The sequence below is a fragment of the Lynx canadensis genome, chromosome A2 (assembly GCF_007474595.2).
Source record: "Lynx canadensis isolate LIC74 chromosome A2, mLynCan4.pri.v2, whole genome shotgun sequence".
NCBI lineage: Eukaryota > Metazoa > Chordata > Mammalia > Carnivora > Felidae > Lynx > Lynx canadensis.
The window spans coordinates 14,335,218-14,355,911 of record NC_044304.2 but is presented as its reverse complement, the minus strand read 5'-3'; the positions used below and the strand labels follow the sequence as shown (position 1 = coordinate 14,355,911).

Here is a 20,694-nt window from a genome sequence, read left to right as displayed (position 1 = left end):
ACCCACTTCCCATCCCTGACCAGAATCTACTCAGGGATAAAGCCAGAAGTGCAAGAGCCGTGTCTTGGTTTTTAAAGGCAAGGCCCCCCATGACAGATAGGCCTGGCAAACAACTTCCCACCTCCCAGATACAGGGACTGTTCCTGAAAATCAGAACATGGGATTTAGCAAAGTCAGGAAAGGTGCTATCTCCTTTACCCTAGTAGGCCTCCACCAACCCAGCTATTCTGTATCTCTAGGGAGGTGCTGAGGCTAGTGGAAAAAACAAGCAAAATCTGAAATCAGAAAAGCTGATGCCCACTCCCGGTTGTAAAATAATCAGCAAGGTGGCCCTTGGAAAGCATCACCCTCAAGGCCCCTAGGTGGCTCAGTCGATTAAGCATCCAACTTCAGCTCAGGTCACAATCTCACGGTTCCTGAGTTCAAGTTCCATGTGGGGCTCTGTGCTGACAGCTCAGAGCCTGGAACCTGCTTCAGATTCTGTCTCCCTCTCTCTCTGCTCCTCCCCCACTCATACTTGGTCTCTGTCTCTCAAAACTAAATCTTAAAAATAAAGAAAAAAAATCACCCTCTATAGGGGACTTCACCTTCTTCCATCTGGAATATGGGGATAGGCTATGGCTCCAAGGGGAACAGAGCAGACAGTGACAGGCTTTGTCCCTGAAAGTTGTGAAGGTGCAAAGCAGCACCTTTATGCTCTGCCTTGTCCATTCTAATTGTTAACAATACTCACTAAACCGTACATGCACCAGGCCTTGTGCTAAGCCACTTGCATTTCTTATATCATTCCCAACTCAGTTGTTCAAGGTAGACATGACCTCCTTTTTAGAAGGGGAAATGGGGCACCTGGGTGGCTCGCTAAGTTGGTTAAGTGTCCAACTCTTCATTTCGGCTCAGGTCATGATCTCAGTTTCATGACTTTGAGCCCCATGTCTGGCTCTGCACACTGACCTTGAAGAGCCTGATATTGGGATTCTCCCTCTCCTTGCTCTCTGACCCTCCTCCGCTCATGCTCTGTATCTCTCAAAATAAGCAAATAAATAAAAACAAGAAAGAAAGAAAGAAAGAAAGAAAGAAAGAAAGAAAGAAAGAAAGAAAGAAAGAAAAAGAAAGGAAGGAAGAGGAAACAGAGGGCAAGGTTCAGCAAAGTGACATCACTAGGAAGTGGCAAGTGAAGCTTACACCCAACCTGTTTGAGGCAAAGCCAGGGCTGGTCCATGACACTACTGCAGGGACCTGCTGCCTAAGAATAGGCACACTAAGAAGTCTCACTTCTCACCCAGCAAACAGCAAGCAGCCCCGAATGAGGAGCTGGTTGGCCACTATAGTATGGCAGTATTTTTTAAAGTGTGCTCAAAGGCAGGGGCACCCGGGTGGCTCAGTCAGTTAAATGTCTGACTTTGGCTCAGGTCATGATCTCACAGTTCATGAGTTCAAGCCCCACGTTGGACCCTGTGCTAACAGCTCAGAGTCTGGAGCCTGCTTCAGATTCTGGGTCTCCCTCTCTCCCTGCCCCTCCCCTGCTCTCTCTCTCTCAAAAATACACATTAAAAAAAAAAAAAAAAGATTCAGCAGCTCCTCCTGCCCACAGGTCCTGTCCCTGTGCTTTAATAAAATCACCCTTTTGCACCAAAAAAAACCCTATATATATATTCTTCAACCTTCAACAAGTAGAGACTTTCTCACTGCCTCTACCCTCTCCCTAACCACTGCCACTGCCCCCCACCCCCAGCTGCAGCTTTTAAGGCCAAGCAGCCTCAAAGGCCTACCATCTCAAACCTACCCCAAAACACCTGAAAGCCCACTTTCAGGTACTGTCCATATCCTGTCAGCACATTCTATCTCAGATGTTGAAGGTCTCTCTGATTCTCAGACAGATACTGTCTTCAGTCCTTTCATATAAGGAACCAAGAAACAAGGCAGAAAGACCCCTGACAAACTTGCCTGGGAAATAGAGTTACCTTTCTGAAGATCAAGACAAAGTGGGTGCAGGGCACTGAGAAGCTCCACAGGCCCTTTTCCCTGACACCCTAGAGGGTTCCAGAGGATTCCCAGTCACTTCCTAAGGCTACCTGCAGGTATTCAATTAGAGTAAGTTCCTTTGTCTTCTAAAAGAATAACCTACATTTTCATCAGACAAAAAGAGGTCACAAATACAGCCTAGAAAACGAGAGGAGGGGCAATAAGCCCATGGTATGACATTCCTCTTGACTAAAAAGTCCTGGATCAACGTTTACCAGCATCTACAAGTATGCAGTATCTGTCCCCAGCTGGTACTTTTGTTTCTAAGAACACAGACTCACTACTTCTACTTTGCTGCCACCACTTCTGGTCCCCTGTCTCTTATCTCAACCTTCTTAACACGTGGCCTTCCTAATTCAATGCAAAGATACTAGTACATCACTAGAATAGCAACCTGAAGCCAGACTAACTCATCTTCTTAAAACAGCTCACAAAACTCAAGAGCATCCATTCTAACAACCAACCACACTAAGCAGGCAGCACAGTTCTGTGAGCCTCAAACTATGACATTGCCAACTTGTTCTTCTGGTTTTGCCACACTTCCAACCCAACAACTGTTACAAGGAAATCCCAGAGATGCTCTATTACCCCAAGACGACTACTCATAAAGACCTCACCTAATCACCTGTTTCATAATCTTTCCAGTTTTCTACAATGAGCATAAATTAACTCAATTATCAGGGGGAAAAAAGTCTAGGGAAAATAGCCTTGTTCATTCCATGTAATGGCACACATATATCACAAGTCCAAGCAAGTAGTTCTCCAGACAAGCATTTGAACTGCCCATGCTTTTAGAGGTTAGCACACCAACAGTCCGTAATTGAACTCCGTTACATTTTGGTTTCTGTTGAGAATTGACATGTCCAAGGCTCCGAGGGTTATTCTTAATTTTCCCCCATGAGAACAAACATCAGAAAATGCCAGTATCTGGGGGGCCTAGCTGCTCAATTGATAGAACATGTTACTCTTGGCCTCAGGGTTCTGAGTTCGAGCCCCATGTTATGGGTAGAGGTTACTTAAATAAAATAGGGGTGTCTGGGTGGCTCAGTCAGTTAAGCATCTAACTCTTGATTTTAGCTCAGGTCATGATCTCACATCATGGTTGTGAGATCAAACCCTGCATCCAGCTCTGTGATAACAGCGAGGAACCTGCTTGGGATTCTCTCTCTCTGCCCCTCCCCTCTTCACGTGCTTGAGCTCTCACACTCACACACTCTCTCAAAATAAACATTTAAGATTTTTTTAATGTTTACTTATTTTTGAGAGAGAGAGAGAGTGTGCAAACACAGGCATGAGTGGGAGAGAGGCAAAGAGAGAAGGGAGACACAAAAACTGAAGCAGGCTGCAGGCTCTGAGCTGTCAGCACAGAGCCCAATGCAGGGCTCAAACCCATGAACTGCGAGATCATGACCCAAGCCAAAGTCAGACACTTCACCAACTGAGCCACTCAGGTGCCCCTAACCACGTAAAAATAAATAAAATAAATAGCTCTTTAAAAAAAAAAAGAAAGAAAGAAAATGCTAGCATTTCAGAATGGCTTTGCTGCTTTCCCACCCATCAGAAGCATCCTTCAGTGGTCTGCTGTCTAAGGCCCAAGGAAGTCCTAGCTGTGAACCTCATCACACCAGTCCCTGCCTTGTCCTCTCTGAAAGGGGTCCCACTGCTCTCAAGGTAAATCCCAGACCCTCTTATGTCTCCATATCTCTCTCTGTTCCAACCACCCCAATCTTCCTTCAGTCTCACTCTACAAGAAGTGCCATTCTTTTTCTCTTTACCTACTTAGCTCCCACTCATCCTCCAATCCCAGTTGGAGAAAGGCCCCCTTGAGTCTTGTTCACCAGGTCATGGTATCCTTTTCTCCTTGGCCCTTATAAATTTCCCCACGTTTATGAGATTAATTATGATTTCTCTCTCACTAATCTCATGGTAAACTCCACTGAGCAGGGATTCCTAGCACAGTGCCCGAGGCACAGTGTGCACTCCGATATTTATTGAATAAATCAATCCAGAAATCATTCCTTGCCATGCCAGAAATTCACAAAATAAATGATGCAAAACAAGTGAGAGCTACTAGCGAATTGAAAATTGGAGCCTTTAAAATGTGTTTTATTACTCAAATAAAAAAATATTTCTTGGAGTGCCTGGCTGGTTCAATCAGTTGAGCACACAACTCTCGATCTCAGGGTCACGAGTTTGAGCCCCATGTTGGGCATAGAGATTACTTAAGAATAATGATTTTTAAAATATTTAATGCTTCTAATTTTTAAAATAATCACAAAGTACAGAGATACCAAAAAGGTTAAGGAGGAAAAACCCACTCCTAACCCTAATCCAGAGATTTTGTTGTTGACATTCTGATACAAATCCTTCCAGGATTTTTTCTACCAAAAGTAGCATTATTTCTTTCCTCACTACCAAAATATACAATTAGAGGATCTGCCAAATGATACTGCATTAATAGAGATGACTTGACATTAAAAAAAAAAAAAAAAGTGATGTCATCTGAATAGAAAGAACAAAGCATCCAAATCGGTAATACAGGACCTATCCCAATTTCTACATCACATCCCAGATGAGAGGCAATCCTCTGTAAAAATCAGCTTCAGAATTTGTGGGGAGGAATAAGGGATGAAAAATCAAGAATGGGGGACTACATGAGGAAAGAATCTTGCAAATTGCTCTCAAAACCTCCGTTGTAAACTATTTTTTCTAGAAAAGGACCAACTTTTCTGAGTTGGAAGCTGAAGAAGCAAATGCAAAGGGGCAACTCTATGGCCTGGCTCCTTCAAGGCCAGCTGGTAACTCTGCTCTCTGAGGACAATGCTGGGCTACAATGGTGTCCCCAAGTCACAGGTCATCCCCCAACTCCCAGCAGAAGTGGACTGGAGCCTGGACAAGTAAATGGCTTCTTGTTTTAGGAGTGCCCAGGAAATGTTCACACAGTGGATTGCAAACAGGAGCATTCCTGGACTCTGGTGCCCAAAACATCAGGCTCAGTCAAGCCCAGCTCTGCCCCTCCACCACTCAGCAGCCTTGGACAAGCAGCCTGACCTCCAAGAGCTTCAGTTCCCTCACCCATGATGTAGGGATTATATCCTCCACCCCACTGGAGTGTTATGGGCATGGAAGATGTCTGTGCACAACAGGCACTCAAATCTGGGGATTGGTATGGCCTATCAGCCCTCCTCCACAGCTTGCTGTCAGGTGTAACATGCTACTAATCTTAGCATCCTGATCTGGTGCCAGCAAACATTATTTCACCTAATCTAACTTAAAAGAAAACTTGTAACCACTACCAGAAAGAAAAAGAACATCAAAGGACAGTCAGTACAAGTCTGAAGCAATTACACAGAAGGCTGTCTATCCCTCAGTTTCTGTGCTGCCACAGCCAGAAGGTGTCACTGTATGAAATGGACACACAGAACCAGTGACTTAACAAGCACTGTGTACTCAAGAAAACTGAAAGAAGTAAAAGGGTGAGGAAGAGAGAAAAAATTAAAGGCCCAAGTGACTCACCCGGACTTTGATCTAAAGAATCCAAAGCTCTCAAGATAAGGATGAACTACACAGCTAAAGACGCTGGGTCAGATACACAAAATTAAACAGCCCCTGCAAAGTTCCCAAGGCAGGGCAGAAACGCGCACCCAAGGTTGATATTCAGTTCCTAAGGGAGGGATCCCCATTCATTTCTGGGTCCCAAAGTGTGCACACACACCAGTGTCAATCACGTTCCGGGCTGGGGCCCTGCCCATAAGCCTCTCCTTGTTGAAGTGATCAATTCCGATTCTTGGCAATAATCCCTTTAAAAGGCCAGCTGCTGCTGTCTAGTCACCGATGCCGACCCATTCCAGGTGGGAAAAAAAGAAATCAATACAGCCACCGCCTAAATAGGGAGGCAAATTTAAAGTGTAGGTCCCTGTGACGGGCTCGAGCCCAGATGGGGAGGAAGGGTCCCCCGAACCCTGGGGTCAGGCAGTAAGGGCGCGAGCGGGTAGAGGGACGGCCCTGCAGGCGTGGGCGCGCGGGGACTCTTATTCTGACACGGGATCCTCCGCCGCCGCCGTCGCCGCCGCCGCGGGGTTCAGAGCAGCGGCCAGGCCCGCCCGGGACCCCCGCCCCCCGGCCTGGGACCCCCCGCCCCGCGCGTCCACGTGCCGTCCGCCCGCCGCCCCCTCCCCCGCCGGTCCCAGCCGCTCGCAAGCGACCCCTGGAGGCCCAGCCCCTCCTCCAGCCCCGGAGGAAGCGCAGAAGGAAGGGGGGCGACGCCGAGACTTTCCGGGACCCCCACCCGGCCCGGCCCCCACGTGCCTGGGCGGCGTCGGAGCGCGGAACTTTCCAGGGTAGCGCTAGGAAGACGCTCCCAGAATACAAGGAGTAGATACAACTCACTCGCTCGCGCTCACTTTTCTATGCTCACGCGGGGTCCCTCAGAGCCCAGTGACCCCCTACCCTGCCCGACCCTCGCCGCCTCCGCCGCTTCGGACTCCACCTTACGACCCCAGCCCCGACCCCAGCCCCCGGCCCCTGCTCCCCGCCAAGTTTGGTCCAGAACTTACCGGGCCGCGGGCCGGCCGGGCCCTAGGGCAGCGCGCAGGTTCGCGGCGCCGTGGGGCCGGGGTCGCCTGCGGGTCCGGGCGGCCGAGGGGCCGGGGGCGCCGGGCCGCGCGCGCTTGCTCCGCCTGTGGGGCCGCCCGGGCCCGCGGCGCTCGCTCCGCCGGTCCGCCCGCCCGCCCGCGCCGCCGGCCAGATAATGCGCCCCTCGGCCGCACACATGGAGCCCGGCGCCGGCGTCACCGCCCGGGACATGCGCACCAGGTCAGCGCGCCCGGCCCGCGGCCCCCAAAACACCGGGGAGCTCTTAAAGGCGACGCCGCCCGCCCGCGCCTGGCTGGGCGGGGACAGATGGTCTGTGGGCGTGGCCTTATTGTAGGGGCGGGGCAATGATGAGGGGAGGGCGGGGCAAGGCAGGCCGGCACCGCCCCGGAAACACAGCCTCTGCCGACCGCGCTCCACGCGCCTCCCTACTTTGCCAGTTGGTTTCCCACGCGGGCTCTCCCCCCCCCCCCCCCCCCGCCGCGCCGAGTCCCAGCGCCTTCCGCAGGGCCGAGGGGTCGTCGCCAGCTCACCGGCAGCAGAGCCGGGCGGACCGCGCCCAGAGCTGACTCACAACGCGCTCACTGCTGACCTCGCTCAGGCTGAGCTACAAGACCTGGAGCAACTCAGCTGCTTCCGAAAACGGAGGTTAGAGTGCCACCCCCGCGGGGGTCGTCGGCTAAACCATCACTTCTGTGAAGTGAAGAGAGTTCTAAGTAAGCTCCAGACCCACCCACTTCAAGACACTTGAGGATGCCGGCTCTCCCTCTCCAGTTACCTCCCAATCGGCACCACCCCTACCCCGTGCCTCTGGGAGAAGGTGAACCCCCCCCCCCCAACACACACACCAAGACAGCAAATCTGCACCCTTCCTTTCTCTGTGACATAGAGGAAACACGGGAAACACAGTTTAACCTGAGAGAGAGAATGATGGGCTTTGGATATATTAAACTATATATAGGGAAACACAATTTCAATAGAAACACAAAATATCTAATATTACAAGAAGGCTCCCAATATTAAGACTGTTTTGAAGAATCAACAGAAAAGGCCCTTTTCATGTTCTTTTTCCAGAGTTAAAACAATTCGTGATAAGACACCTAGACTCCTGAATAGTGGCTTTTAATTTGTTTTATAACACATCTTAATACATATTCATACTACTGAAACAAGTTTTACCAAATATACTTTCACTACTTGCATTGTATTCTGATATTAACTATTCTGTTTCATTTTTTAAGAGATTCAATGTAATTTCAACCCACCATTGGTCTTGCCTCCAAACCTGAAAAACAATGTAGAACAAGTTTTACAAATTGTTTTTCTGCTATATGCTACCCACAATAAGAAGTTCAAAAAAAAGCCCATTTTAATTGTGTTGAGTTTCACGTATAACTGGCAACTTTTTGTCCTTGATTCCACCCCCACCCCACTCCCCAAATCTTCCAACTGCTTAATGCAACATCTGGCACAACCTCCCCTGGGCCAAAAGCAAGCATTCCTCAAACTAAAAATGATACAAAATACAAACTGTTGACCCCAAACGCCTTCCCTGACCCAATTTTGTCAGCAATTTGTTTTGCTACAAAGAATTTCAATTGTTCAAATTCAAAAATAGTCTTATTCTCAAACAGGTGACTTGGTATAGGAATGCAGGAACTCCCTGATCCCAGTGCAAGAATAGGTTAAAAGCAAATATCCAAATTTTCACTGTAATTCAGCAGCTGTATATTTTGAGAACTGCTTTACTGTAGGACCATTAATCAGATGATGTATATTAAAGCAATACAAGCAAAATATTACCTCACAGCTCCTCACCTGGGTCTTGATTAATGCCAACTTAATTAACTACAGACACAGCAAAGTGTGGTCAGGTGGGAGACCCAAGACTTGAGATAGATGTAGAGATTCCAGTGTCTGAGCTGGCAAGCCCTGTGTGAGTCACCAAGGTGACAACCACCCTATTTTAAAGAGAGAGGCATCAGCTGCGACATATTAATGACACACCCCTGTGGGCTGAGGTGTGCACTAGTGACAGGTGGGCTGCTCCAGAGGGCAGTGCCAACATCTCCAGCTGGGAAAGCAGGGGTGGGGGTAGGGTGAAGTAGTTAAAGCGTTTATTTTTGTGATAGAAAGAGAGGAGCCAGGTGTGTAGATGGAAAAAGCGACAGTAAATCCAGACCTGTTTAGAGTCCTCGAAGCTCAGGCAGGCAGCTCAGGCTGTTCAGACTAAAGACCTTGCTACCTCAATGCCTAGTGCTGGACTAAACGGCAAATAGTTCAGCTGGGTGATTATGAAATATGATGCAATCGCCTTTAGATTCCATTCTAAAGCTGAAGAAACTAATTAAAAGACATATAGGGCTAGAACCATGTTTTTCTCAGTTTCCCCTTGGCCATAAAAACAAGGCAGTCAATTAATACTGACAGATACCAGTTAATATAATACTTTTAAAAACACTTCTGTTCTAAAATAAAAAAAAAACTTCTGTTATTTAAACAATTTTCTTTTTTATTTTATTTTATTTTTTTTAATTTTTTTTCAACGTTTATTTATTTTTGGGACAGAGAGACAGAGCATGAACGAGGGAGGGGCAGAGAGAGAGGGAGACACAGAATCGGAAGCAGGCTCCAGGCTCCGAGCCATCAGCCCAGAGCCTGACGCGGGGCTCGAACTCACGGACCGCGAGATCGTGACCTGGCTGAAGTCGGACGCTTAACCGACTGCGCCACCCAGGCGCCCCTTAAACAGAATTTTCTTACAAATTCATTTTAAATGTAATATCCTTCAAAGATCAGATCCTTACTAATAACAGCCAGGCTTCCTTCTGCCCTAACCACTGCAAAAATATTCTAATTATCTTTCTAATGTACTGTTAGATAAACTTCTACTAAATACCATCTGAGCCTATTCCTGCACAAAAGAGAGACTGAAGAAAAGAAATTTGGGCCAAATTCCATATTCCTGTCCTCTTTCATGGCAGAAAATTGGTCAAAGGCACCACAGTAGCATGAAACTGAAAAGGAGTAGCATCACCTACTGAATGTTTAAGGTACTGTATTTTTGTGTTTTTAATTGGGAGACTTCTTTAAAGTTTCTGGTGGAGGGGCGCCTGGGTGGCTCAGTAGGTTAAGCGTCAGACTCTTGATTTCGGCTTAAGTCATGATCTAACTGTTCATGAGTTCCAGCCCTGTGGGGCTCTGCACTGATAGTGCGGAGCCTGCTTGGGATTCTCTCTGCCCTCCCCCACCTCAAAATAAATAAATAAACATTAAAAAAAAAAGTTTCTGGGTGGACAAAATTCAAGATATCTTATGTGATAAACACTGACGGAGAAAAACTAAGAGACAACTCACCCCAAAGGTTTTGCAAGCACCATCCCCAGAAGTTCACAGGCTGGAGGCACAGAAAGACAGAAGATTTCAATGCAAAAAATGCATTCATAGGAAAGACAGGAATCACAGAGGAAGGGGCTACTGCCTGCCTGGGGAGGAATCAGGGAAATCTTTCTGGATGTGACATGTGGGCCAGTTCTTAACAGATGGGACATCCCAGGCATCCAGAAGAGCAGAGGCAGAGGCCAGGGCTGGCCACACCTGGAGTGTGGGGCTTTGGAGACAGAAAGGGCTGAAAAGGGATGGATTCATTATCCTTTAAACTTTCTAGATGCCTGTCTCAAAACACAGAATGTATTGTCACTTAATTACTTAAATTTGCAGGCTAAGCAGACCTAGTTCTGTAGGCTTTAACCAATTTTGAGATTACTGCTATCAGTGACCCTAGGCTCCCACTTGTTTTCTGAGAAGTTCTCTAAAGAATAAACAGGTTGTTTATTCAAAAGTGTACCAAATCTCTTTTAAAGTATTTTATGAAAAGATCACTGACCGCTTTCCACACTTTGCATTTCTATAACTCAAGTCTAAAACTGTTTTCACTGAGTTTAGGGACAATCATAAGCACAATCTCTCAGGATTGTTTTATAGTTTCTTATTTCACCCTAAATTCACATTCACTTGGTGAGATTAGAATGCAATTTGTTGTGAAAGGGAAGGAACATTTCTATGTTAATGTGATTTCCTTAGTACTTTGATAGTTTTGGTACTTTTTTCAAGGACCAGAAAACAGTTAAAGGAACTATTACAGTGATGCTTTATGAAAAACAAGACACTCCCAGTGCATTATAACTGCTATAACAGGGGCGCCTGTGTGGCTCAGTCGGTTAAGTGTCTGACTTCGGCTCAGGTCATGACCTCACAGTCCCGTCCATGGGTTCGAGCCCCGCATCTGGCTCTGTGCCGACAGCTCAGAGCCTGGAGCCTGCTTTAGATTCTGTGTCTCCCTCTCTCTCTGCCATTCCCCTGGCTTGCTCTCTCTCTCTCTCTCTCTCTCTCTCTCTCTCTCTCTCAAAAATAAATAAGCATTTAAAATTTAAATAACTGATACAACAAATGTCATTTTTTTTTACTTTTATTTTTAAGTTTATTTATTTTGAAAGACAGAGAGCGAGCATGTACGCACAAGCATGAGCGGATGAGGGGCAGAGAGAGAGAATCCCAAGCAGGCTTGCACTGTCAGAGCAGAGGCCAGCGAGGCAGAGCCAGATCCGGGGCTCAAACTCATGAACAGTGAGATAGAGACCTGAGCCGAAATTAAGAATTGGATGCTTAACTGACTGAGACACCCAGGTGCCCCACAAATGTCCTTTTTTAAATCACAGCATTCTTCCGCTAGATTAGGAGTTTGTGGGAGACATATCTGCACCTGTTTGCCTCATCCCTGTCATATATATGCTGAAAAGCTCTCTAAAACACAGCTCTCTAGAGACGGGCCACTTTGTCAGCATGTGTTTGTTTTGTTTTGAATGTTGTTTCTAACCGTTTCTAACCACAATTCCGTATACTTAGTGGCTGGGCAACATGGAGTTCAGGCTCCATCTGTACTTAGTCTCTGTGTGGCCATGAGGAAGTCCCAACACTACAGAATTCTGCTTACAAATGCTCCCCTGAAGGGTTAAAAACAAACTGCTAGATGCATTACTGTGAACCCAGAAGTATATCTCCCACTCTGTCTTCACCTGCGTGTGTCACCAGTTGGCAAGGACTATCTCTTTTGTGTCTATACGTGGCTTACAAAAAAAATGCCCACCTATTTTAGCAATTTTAAGTCTTGAAAAGTGAGTAAGTGAACTATGTTTTCTATGAATTAAAGAATTAAAAGGAAAAACATCTGGGGCGCCTGGGTGGTCAGTAGGTTAAGCTTCTGACTTTGGCTCAGGTCATGATCTCACAATTCGTGAGTTCAAGTCCCGCACTGGGCTCTGTGCTTTCAGAGCCTGAAGCCTGCTTTGGATTCTGTGTCTCCCTCTCTCTCTGCCCCTCCCTCGCTGTCTCTCTCTCAAAAATAAAATTAAAAAAAAATTTTAAGGAAAAATCAAAAAGCTACCAGAAAAAAGAAAAAAAAAAGTTTATGTTAATCTTAGGTCTAGAGATGAACCTATTCAAACGTATTTAGCAAAGAAAGAGTGTTAGTCATATCACTGGTCTGTTAATAAACATCCCATCCATGATTTAGACATGAAAAAAAATATTTTAACACTTGGTATCCAATTCATACCCCATTCCCTGATTGTTAAATAGCAGATCTTCCAACCTGACGTAGGAAGGAGGTAAAACATTTTTCCCAAAAGTTTTCCTGACAGGATGGGTATCCCCCACCCTTTCCTACCCTGGTGTCTAGCATTTCCTATTAAAAATACAGAGGAGCAGGGGGCGGTGCCTGGGTGGCTCAGTTGGTTAAGCGTCCGTCGGCTCAGGTCATGATCTCATGGTTTGGTTTGTGGGTTCGAGCCCCTTGTCAGGCTCTGTGCTGACAGCTCAGAGCCTGGAGCCTGCTTCGGATTCTGTGTCTCCCTCTCTCTCTGCCCCTCCCCCACTCACACTCTGTCTCTTTCTCTCTCTCTCTAAGATAAATAAACATTAAAAAATATATATACAGGGGATGGGTCTTTCTGGTTTTCTCCTTCACAGCTTGATAACAAAACACCCATGCCTTTTTGCATGCTGACTTGATCAGGCCTACATTTTACCAACTCCTTGTTTAACAGAAGAATAAGATATTTATTTCAAATTTAAGTCAAAAGTCAACCTTCAATAGAGATACATTGAGAGATTAAATATAAACCTTGAAAGTTTCAGGGTGCCTGGGTGGTTCAGTTGGTTAAGCATCCAACTCTTTTTTTTTTTTTTTAAGGTTTATTTATTCTTGAGAGAGAGAGAGAGAGAGAGAGAGAGAGAGAGAGAGTGCAAGTAGGGGAGAGGCAAAGAGAGAGGGAGACACAGAATCTGAAGCAGGTTCTAGGCTCTGAGCTGTCAGCATAGAGCCTGATGTAGGGCTCAAACTCAGACTGCAAGATCATGACCTGAGCCGAAGTCAATCACTTAACTGACTGAGCCACCCAAGAACCCCTATCATCTGACTCTTGATTTTAGCTCAGGTCATGATCTCACAGTTCAGTTCATGAGATCGAGCCCCACATCCCCACACGGGGCTCTGGGCTGACAACACGGAGCCTGCTTGAGATCCTCTCTCTCCCTCTCTCTCTGTCCCTCCCCCATCAGCACACATGGGTACACGTGCCCTCTCTCTCCCACTCTCTCAAAGTAAATAAATAAACTTAAAAAAAAAAAAAAAAAAAACAAAACTTGAGGAGAGCCTGGGTGGCTCAGTGGGTTGAGCGTCTGACTTCAGCTCAGGTCATGATCTTGTGGTTCGCAAGTTCAAGCCCCAGAGCGGGCTCTGTGCTGACAACTCAGAGCCTGGAGCCTGCTTCAGATTCTGTGTCTCCTCTCTCTGCCAGTTCCTCACTCATACTCTGTCTCTCTCAAAAATAAATATTAAAAAAAATTTTTTAAATAAATAAATCAATAACTTGAAAGTTTCCTAAGTATAAAACCTAAACCTTGAAAATGCCATGCAAGTTAAAAATTTGTTTTGCTGTGTTAAGAATTTTAGACCAGCTTAAATGATAACAATTCTCAAAAAAAAAGAAAAATAATAATAATAATAATAATTCAGAAGCAGCCCCCAAATCTGTTTTCTTGAAGCTCTTTAGGAGATTAAACTTCATGTAGACTACATACCAGTACAAAGAGAGTCCAGATGGTCTGATTTCACTGGACATCATTGATTTCTGATTGAAAATGTTTATTAAGAATTCAATTTAAATATTATTTTAATCTGAGTTCAATTTTGAATTGAACTTTCCTACTGTGGACATTTTATAAAACTTTCTACACCTTTAAAGGTAAACTTTAGACTTTTCTTGCCAAAGGTGCTCAGTTCAAACTCTTGACTTTCCGATGTTCATAACCTCCTCAGGTCAAGAGAACTCACCTTGTTTTTTTTTTTTTTTTTTACCTCCAGGTCCCTGCCCATGCCTATGCTGTTCTTCTCCCCAGAATGCCTAGCCACCTAACAAGTAGCTCTATCACCCTTCCTTTACCCACCCTCCAGTTTGAGCCCTTTTCCCAGTCACCCTATCCATGCTTCAGGAGGCACTGAAAGTCTATATAGTAAGTACATCAAAGTGATACACAGCAGCATAAAGCCATAGTGAACTGAGAGAACTCACTGGGAAAAAAATCAACCAATCTGGGAACCTCTAGATACCGGTCCTCAGCTGCACCCAGCTTGTGGCCCCAACATGGACTGATTTACTCTCAGACAGTATTAACTGACATAAGTAGTTAGTTATCCAAACTTGAGTGCCAACTTTAAGAGGGTCATTCAGCTTTGATATGATTCCATAACAACTACCTTTATCGGGCGCCTACAACAATCTGGCCACCTGCTTCATGCTTACCATCCCTACCCCACAAATGAGGAAACTGAGACTCAAAGAAGTTAGGCCACTTGGAGTTAAACCACTTCCCTGAGGTCGCAGAGCCAGCAAGTGTCAGAATCTGGATACAAACCCAAGTCTTTCTGGCTCTAAAGTTTCTACTGCACAGAGGGTACTTTTACAAAGTAATAAAGACAAATAATAGTAAACCATTCTTCAAGAACACACTCTTGCAGAAGGACGTTGCTAATGTCTGCTTCCTTGAGTTCTATACACATCTCCAGAGCAGCCCTCTACAGGCAAGCTCCTGCAGGGAACACTGTGATAATGCAACAGAAAACCATCCTGTTGGCTACCCTGCCAGATAGTCCTAAGTTTGTAGGTACATTAGCTGAGCCCCCAAAACTGCCAAGTGCAAGTCCACTGGTGGATCGCAGCTCTAACAAAGCAGCTTATCAAGAAAAAAAAAGTGAGAATTTGAATGTATTTTCTATACTCAAGTTGGGGCCCAAGAACTCTGCTGGAGGGCAAGGGAACAGGAAGTGAGGAGGGAGCAAGCATCCACTTCCCAAGGGCAGCAAAGCCCAGAGGTGGGAGCCTGGTCACATGCAGTTGCATTACTTGTCCACGCCCACTTCCGGCCAGAGCCTGCCTCTTCACCTCTAAGTCAGTACTTTGAAGGAAAGCAAAACACTACCAGAAACTCTCCTTATAATCTCTCTCTCCTCTTGAAGCATGTGTCTTGAATGAATTTCCACCCCTGCTCTCCGGCTCCACCCCTCACAAATACACTTAAGAAAAGCATCTGTCACATAATTGACCTATGTGGCTTAACATCAAATCTGACATCATGGAAAGGTTAAGGTTAGTGCTTCTCCAACCCCAGTATAAGAGGGAACCCTAGGGCAGAGGGAACTGTGCACCAACAACCTACTAATGCACAACAAAGTAGTCTATCTATTTCAAAGCTCACTACTCTTTCCCATACCATAAACAACAGCCAAGCACTCTGCTTGTCTGAATTTTCTTTTAAGATTTCAAACAAGGCGAGAGGGCTTTTAGAGCTGTTTATCTCTGTGCATAACATGCACTGCCATGAAGAAATGCCACAGGATTCCAAAAACACACTGCCACTGACTTCAAGAAAAGCGAAGCTGAAAATGCTCCTGCCAGTGACCATCCCAGATTCTCTTTTTTCTCAAAGATTATAGTCACAGTCATCCTGAATCAACTAGTGCCAACAGCCAACAATCACCCAGGAAAATGCCATGATTTTTGCCTCCTTTAAGATGGAGGAAACAGAAGCAGAGTCCAGTGAGTAAATTAGAGTAGTAGTGAGGTTTCACTTCTAAACCTCCAAGAAACTCCACCCCAAACTCCCAACATCCAGGGATATTCCCAAAGAAGCTCTGCAATAGTCTTTCATTTGATTGTTTTCTTCTCTGTGACTGGGATTAAGTTCCTTGAGAGCTGACTTCATCTATCCTACTCACTGTTAGGCTGCCAGCACCCAGCATGGTAAACCTGGTGCAACGTCGTCACACAAACATTTACTGCTGGATTATTTGCTGATATAGGAAGTTACATGAGCCAGAATATTTAACACTATTTTTTAATCCAATTTAAGTTGCGTTAAAAAAAAAAAAAAATGCCCTGGGGCCCTGGGTGGCTCAGTGGGTTCGTGATCTTGTAGTCCATGGGTTCGGGCCCCGCGTCAGCCTCTGTGCAGACAGCTCTGAGCCTGGAGCCTGCTTCAGATTCTGTGTCTCCCTCTCTCTCTGCCCCTCCCCCACTCATGCTCTGTCTCTCAAAAGTGAATAAATGTTAAAAAAAAATTTTTTTTAATGCACTACCTTATGGCCACACAAGAAAAGTCTTGTTTAGTTGAGTGCTCAAACTGTCCCTTATAGGCCAGTTTGAAGAGATAAATTATCATTCTAACAATGCACCACAATAAACAAAAGCAGCCAGGCTACAGACAGGAAAAAGCCAAATTTAATACTAGAAATTAAAAATAACACCTTCCATGCATTTGGATGGAACAACTTCATACAGTAGTTATTTCCCAATTCCAGAAGAGGTCAGTCTCTTTCTTGTCATTAAGATCCTACAGGGATTTAATGCCCCCAGTGCTGTCTCCAACAGGAAGGAAACCCTGACTTCCCTAGCTATTTCAGTAATATAAATCAACAGTTTATCGTCCAGAGTTAGAAGCTGGGCAGTGTTGGGACCCATATGCCTTTTAGAGCTCCCCACCAACAGATAACCATGTTACATTACGTCTAATACATGTACCTAGATCAATATCATTTCTAACTATCCAAGGGTTTTTACTGCTGTAAGGATCTTTCAAATTAAAAAAAAAAAAAAAAAAAGTTTAAAAAACTTCCTGTTAGATAAGAGACTTGGTGGTGACGCCACCATCCACCAGAGTGAAGTCTGTGACACAAAAAGACACAGAACAATTTCAAAAGGGATAGTGAGCCCTTTAGAGTTATTTACTTTATTTTTTATATCTTAAAAATAATAAAGCTTTGTTCTTTTTTCTTTAATGGAATAACTGTCTTTAAAAGAATTAAGAGGGGGCACCTGCACCTGCGTGGCTCAGTCAGTTAGTTCGGCTCAGGTCATGATCTCATGGTTTGTGAGTTTGAGCCCCAAACTGGGCTCTCTGCTATCAGCAATGAGGAGCTGGCTTTGGATCATCTGTCCCCTTCTCTCTCTGCCCCTTCCCCCCTTGCACTCTCTCTCGCAAAAATAAAACATTTTTTAAAAAAAATTTTTAAAAAGAGGAATTTAAGATTGTTGGATTCTTTGCCTCAATAGCGAGGGAGGCAGAGGGAGGGAGAGAAGAAAGTAAAGAGGGGAAGAGGGAGGGAGAGGGAGTAATTTCAAAGGCAGGTGGGGAATCCTTCAAACCTGGAAGTAGCCCAGTGGAGGCCTAGCTCAGATTTTCACCCATTATTTCACCCATATTTGTGTGCCATCTGTCCCCACACTAGTAAGTGAAAAAGGCTAGGCCCAACTCTCTGGCCATGATTTCAGGGCTTTCAGTAATTGCTAAGAAAGAATCCTCCCCCACCCCCCAAAAAAAGTGTCCTGCCCACCCCAGCCCCTACCTCCACCCCCACCCTAAGTTACCATCTTCCACAGCTCTCTAGATCCTGGGAGCTCAAGGTGAACTCTGATCTCCTCATGGGCACTAAGCCACACACTGGCCCTCTCAATGTACTATTATTATGGGACAGCAAATGCCTTTGTACATCACTTTCCCAGTCTTTTGTCCCCAAATCTGATCCATTACCCTAAAAGAACATTCTTCTTTCAAGGTTCTATTGTGTAAGAAGAGATCACTCACCAGGTAACTGCTGTATATTGCTCACTCAAGCAGTCCCAAAATATGAATATGATCCTTTAGGTTTATAGTTCACCTATTTTTTTCTTCCCACAACTCTTAAAGTTCATTATAGTCTTCTACTTTGCCGACAGTCTAATTATAGTACATCTCCCTACTTGCCCTCCATTTACAAATTACCCCATTTTACAGAAGCAGAAGACAAGGCCAAATGCCTTCTACACAGCAAATGCCTGCTACGCAGCAAGTCCATCTCATAGCTGCTATCTGAACACAGAAAAATGCTACAAGACCCAGGGTGATAGTGGGTTTTGCAAGAAACATACCACATTTCTTTCTCTACGGGCATATTTAGCCTTGGCAGAATGTCAAAAGCTTCCTGGTCTGGAACCCTGATCTCATAAGCACAACAGACAACCTTTATTGCACACCAATCATGTGCTAGGTGCTATGCTGACTGCCTCCCCTTCATTCATTCATTCACTCATTCATTCATATGTCTATACTGACTGCCTCCCCTCAGATTCATTCATTCGTATGTCTAGGAAGCACTTCCCATCTGTGGACATCTTCACACACATTCATAGAGATGTGGCCCTCAAATATTTAGTAACGTGCTGATTTTGCATTTTAACTTGTGCAAGGCCACACAACTAGGAAGGACAGACCAAAACCTGAATCAGATGGTCCTTCTGGCTTCAAAGCTCCCCCTTCTCTTTCCAACACCCCATCCTGTTGGTCCTATGGGTCTCATTCAAAATAAATATGTGTCAGCTCTTCTCTGCCCTGTCTCAGGAAACCCTAACCCCCAAGCTCCCCACCATCCGTACCCTTCCCCTCAGGGCAGTGCCTGCAACTGACCAGGAAGAGGCAGTAAGAGAGCAACCAGGTCTGCAGCACCTTCCTGCCTGGACTTGACTACCCCAGGAGCAGAGGGCCCAGGAAACTCTCCAAGCACTTCTCCACAGAAGAAAATAGCTCGAGTTGAAACTTGTGTCCACATGGTCCCCCGACGAATTTAGAACTCAAATTATAGCCTCGGCAGGAATCTTCACAAAGGACTCAAATTAAGCAAGACCCAGATGGAAACGAACAGGAGAAAGACAGCTTTAAGTCACACTGTAAAGTGAACTACAGTTCTAGCAGAGTCAGAGAGAAGAACTTGTTGAAACGCTAAACCAAACAGTTCAGCCTACATTTCAGAACTCCACTTCAAGAACATTCTCCCCCATGTTTTTAGCCTGAGACTTGTGCATGGACACGAAGTGGTTACAAGTTACTCAGGTTTCAAACTGAGTTCATTCCTGTCCTTTGGACCATCTCTCAATGCCAGCATTCATCTACTTGGGCTCCAGAGAGCTCTGCGTTTGGCAAAGCAGATAAAATTAGCTACTGGAGTGAATTTGGAATCCAGGGTGGGCCATTAAAAAAAGTACACATGAGATTTGTAAAAGCCATGTAAAAACTTCCTTTGGGCCAGGCTGAAGTTACCTAAAACTTAGAGAAATACTGTCCTTTGCCTCCCTTCCACCCTTCCTGGATCTAAGGTGACCCATTTCCTGCTTCTTGCCCTGCCTTTCAAACCAGAGTGGCCCACAAACCAGGGATCCTCTAGAGATCAAGGGGTGAATCAGAAGGCCCAAGGAGAGAAAAAACACAGCAGGAAGACCTGAAGGACTGTTTTTGCTTCTCCTTTTTTGTTTGGGGGTGGGAGTGGGGGGTGTGGGGAGGAGGGGGGAGTTATACTATGCAGAGGGAGGATTGAGGGATGGGACAGGAAATGGGTCAGTCTCACAGCCTGACAGTGTGATAATGGGGGAAAACGGGAGGACAACGCTCCAACCCTGTCCCTCCAGCCTTCACATGGGCCTCACAACACTGTGGTGGCCCAAGGCTCAAAATTAGAGCGAACCAAGGTGGTCACCTGGCAAGCGGCTCCTGCTTCCCCTCAAATCTAGCAGGTCTCAGAAGGACAAGAGAAAACAACGCTTTTTGACTCTGTCTCCCAAATTCCTTTCCAGCCACAAAATTCTCCAGGTCCCTGGAAGCTGAGGTAAAAGTTCAAAGAACTCCTCCTCCAATCTGGCAAGAAAGAAGACAAGAGGGGGCACATTTCTGGTCTCTCCTTCCAGAAAGGAGGAAGAGGGTGCCATAAACAGAAACAGGGGAGGCTTGGAGTTGGGGGATCCAAGGAAAATGAAGGAAGAGTTTCTCCCTCAGAGAATCAGGAGGGAAACCTCAGGAAAGGGGGAAATGTCCTCTGGCAAGTGGGAGGGGAAGGCCTCAGAATGCGGGGGCACCCATTCAGAGAAGTGAAAAAGTCCATGGTGTTTCCCACCAGCAGAAGTGATCTTGGAAAAGTGGAGGCACACTTAAGGGACATGAGGATCCCCTAGGAATGGGGATATTAGGGGCAGAACCTCTGGAGGAGCCAGAGACCCTCAGAAAATTGTGGCTTCCATAGATTAATGGAGAACCCAAAAGAACACATTTTGGAAGAGGGGGGAACTCTTCCTCAGACAACTAAGGCTCCAGTCTGATGAATGGGCATCTCGGGGTAGTGGGGACCCCTCGGGAAAGAGGAGGCACTCACCAAAAAGGAGGGGGTCGCATCAAGAATGGGAACAGTTCAGAAAAGTGGGGACCACCTCCAAGAAGGATTGTGACAGCAGCAACAGCAGCACCTCAGGCGGGGGAGGGACGCTTGGGAAAGGGATGTCACCCGCTGAAGTGGGGACCGAGAGCAGGGAGAGTGTCTCAGAAAGGCAGGGGGGGGAAGGGGACCCGTAGAAAGCCGGAGGCACCTTAGAAAAGCAAGGGCCAAAGGGGAACACGTCAGAGAAGAGGGACAACAGCTCAGAGAAGCAGGGGCCTCCTCACAGA

The 20,694-nt window shown here is 45.9% G+C and overlaps 1 protein-coding gene across 4 annotated transcripts in view; it reads right to left on the bottom strand.

Annotated features, from left to right (window-relative positions):
- The window catches only part of GATAD2A (GATA zinc finger domain containing 2A), a 105,156-nt gene that overhangs the window by 83,784 nt on the left and 678 nt on the right, over positions 1–20,694 (bottom strand). Inside the window, exon 1 of one of the 4 annotated variants that reach the window (XM_030305328.1) lies at positions 6,579–6,649. The exons of the other annotated variants lie outside the window; for them this stretch is intronic. The gene's annotated coding sequence lies outside the window, so the exon portion shown is untranslated. Of the gene's footprint in view, positions 1–6,578; positions 6,650–20,694 lie in introns of those variants that run through there. 4 annotated transcript variants of the gene reach the window in all.